The sequence below is a fragment of the Quercus lobata genome, chromosome 6 (genome assembly GCF_001633185.2).
Source record: "Quercus lobata isolate SW786 chromosome 6, ValleyOak3.0 Primary Assembly, whole genome shotgun sequence".
NCBI classification, from domain to species: domain Eukaryota; kingdom Viridiplantae; phylum Streptophyta; class Magnoliopsida; order Fagales; family Fagaceae; genus Quercus; species Quercus lobata.
The window spans coordinates 19,023,496-19,027,057 of NC_044909.1; positions in this window are offsets into that span (position 1 = coordinate 19,023,496).

Sequence of the window (3,562 nt, forward strand, 5' to 3'; positions counted from 1 at the left end):
GCCTGCAAAAAAAAAAAAAATTTCATACAAACTTTCTAGTACGCGTAATTAGTTTCATCAAATAAAGGAGGAATCAAAAGAGATTGTCCACGATCCATGACAATGGGGGTCAAGGATCACACTTAGGAAATTAATCCAATCAGAGTGTACCCGCTCTAATACCACTTGTTGAAAAATTAATACCTCGGTTGATAGAATTAACAAGTTTTAAATCCAAGTTGTTAATTAGATTTATTATGAATAAACCTTGTTAAAACAAACTAACATCAATATCATGTCAAAATCATGCAGCAAAAAAGTAAATAAGACAAGATATGATAACCCAGGAAAACCAATGAAATAAACTAGTTTAACAGTAAAAAACCTGAGGGGAAACCTTCCCGAAAAGCAATGCACTATAGTAAAGAGAAGTTTCAGATCTAGTACAAAACCTTTGTCCTTAGACTCTACAATTCCCGTAGATGAATTTACAACAGAAACCTTCTATCGCTTTAGAACCTCTGAAGTCTTCAATATATGAACGCCACTCTATTTGCACGGATCCCAATACGTAATTAACCAAAGATGCACAACTCCCAATACATGACTAACACACCAACTTGAAGAAGATTGTTGGCTGCAAAGTTCTTCACTTCATCAACAATGAAGATCAAGAAAAACTTGGTTATAAAACCTTAAGGTGCAAAGACGTAGTAGCTTCTTTTAGAGAGAATAAGACATCAATCACTTTTTGGATATGTTCTCATTGTATTCTCTTATGTGACGGCCTCTAAAATAAGCCTTATATATGTCTAGGGTTGTGAGAAAAGAAACCCTACACAACTACAAAAGCATGGGCTGATAATCAAATCTAAAAATCTGAATTCTCGTAACTTCGATAGATACCTCGATAGATAGTATCTGTCGAGCCTTATTAAATCTCGATAGATAACTATTTGTCAAGTAGCTGTTGAGCTATCTATCCAGCTTTAGTGAATAGCTTTTCTTCACTTGTTTCTTGGTCCAATCTTCATGACTTTAATACTAGACTTGAACAACATGTTTCTTGAAGTATTAAACACATCCTAGATCTACCCAAATACAAGTAAAGTACGTTTTGTCAAAGGATTAGCCAATTACACAAAATATGTCCTTAACATTTGAAACCAAATTTTGTTCTAAAATATAATTGTAGGCTTTCAAAACAAAATTGTTCAAGCTCACATTACTTAGATTTTTATGGATGCTATATAGAAGTTAATCCCCCATAATTTGACTTCTTAAATAGAACATATGTGAAATTGAAATGAGAAACGAGAGTGAAGTAGGAGACTGAGTTTGTTCTTGAAGAGGTAAAGTCACATAGGCGATTAGGTTTTGACCTTCCGAAAATCCACTTGTTGATCCACAATTGTAATGGTTTTGCAGGGTTCGAAGTAAGCGGCTATGAGCACAACTATGGGCTCACCACGGCAATAGAAAGGCAACAATGGACGGTCAAAATTCAATATTGGAAGGAGGGCCTCCTTGTTCTTTTCCTATCAAAACCCATACCTATTTTTTTCCTCATTCAGTTTTCCTACTCTATTTTTTTCCCCTTCCCCGATTTGTGTGATTTTTTTATTGGGCAAAAATACTTTTTTCCCCTATATATAGGGGTGGCAAAATTAGACATGACCCGTGAATTCAACATGAAAGTAGTAGATTATAGGTTGAGACTTAATGGGTTCGTGTCAGGGACGAAGCCAAAACTTGGTATAAAGGGGGGCAAAGTATAACAAAAAATAATTAATTATGAAACTGTAGAAAAATTTTCTATTTAATATTAATAAATGGTCAACAAGAATATAGACACAAATCATAAAGAAATAAATGCACATATAGAAAAAATAAAAATAACAAATTCATCGTCGCACTATGTACACAACACAATACAATTTATTAACTTTATTATATCTCAAATCCCAATTAATTTTAAGGGGAAATTATACTTTACACCCTAAACTATGCACTAGATTACACTTTGCACCATAAACTATCACACTTATCACAATTTGCACCCAGGTGTTACTTTTCCTGTTATGTTTGACAGAATTCTACTACACATGACAAGCACATGTTTTTTATTAGGTGTAACAAACTTAAAAGACTAAAACACACTTCTTCAAAATCAATTAAAAAAAAAAACAAAATTTTCCACCCTTTGATGTGCGTGCCTCTCCCCAAATTTATATTCTTCTCGAAACCTCAGGTCCCACCCACCTCACCCATCGTCTAAAAAAAAAACTCAAAATTTTTTTTTTTTTGGCCAAAAAGATCCAAGAAAGAAACAAAGATAGAGTAAGGACCAGAATGGAGCCTAAATTACAAAAAGAGGAACTCTAAACTGACAATAAGGAAAGATTGCTGGTGGAGGAAATCAACATGCAAGTTTTTGCCTAACGCCTTGCCGATAGTGATGCACTTGATGAACGTGGACACTCATTTTCTAGCAACAAAGCACTAGATCTCTCCTCCACCCCTAAAAGCTAATTCCAATCCAACGATAATAATATTACCTTTGTTCACTTCTCCTAAGTCTTATTTTCTTTCTTTCTTCAGAAAGAGATCACCTACTAGACTCCATTTCTTGGGAAGAGCTTCAAGAGATAAAGAATCGGAATTATACGTTTTTAAAATCAAGTTTTTCAATCAATTTGTCCTCAAAACTCAAACATTGAACATATTTTGCATTAAAATCAAGGAACATTGAATCTTAGATGGCCACAACAAGATCACACACAATATCATGAACTAAGTTTAGCAAAGACCAACTTGTGTAGTGTATGCAACTAGCAATAGCTTGAGATACATGTGAGGTTGTTAGATTCTAAGGATTTAAGATCTAAATGTATTAGAACTTCAATGTGTAATGTTGGCAAACAATGATCAAAACTTAGAGTCTAGAATTAGGCTGCTCAAAGTATGTTTATTGTAAAGTTGGAATCGAGTAATTGCAAAAAATTACTGTTCACTTTCTGCAAGGCTCAATCGATCGAAAATTAGACTTGATTGATTGAAGCTCGTGCAGATTGTTTTTCTGCAGATTTTTCCAACTCAACCCAAGCCCATATGATGTGTAGGGTTTTATGTTTTTCCTTAATTAGAAAGGAAAAACCTTACCCACGTTTTATTGTTGTTGTTTATGCTGTGTGTATGAATCTCTTGTGAGATCTAGAGGTGTTTGCCTTCATACATAATTAGGGTTATCAAGATCAAGATTGATGTCAAAAGCTTGGTGATCGTTTCAGTTGCTGCATAAAGAGCTTAAAGAAAAACACAAGTGGGAGTACTTGTGGCCATCCAAGATTAAAAGTTCCTTGATTTTAATGCAAAATGTGTTTAAAGTTTGAGATTTGAGGGCAAATTAATTGAAAATCTTGTTTTTGGAAGATCTGGGTTAAATTCAAGGGTTTATGAAAAACTTTTCATCTCATACTCATGTATTTTATTCATAAAACATTGTACTTTGAGGAGTTTCTGCATTAAAATGCTCTATTTTTCAAAAATTTGATATTTCCAGATTTTCGATTGATCGAACCTG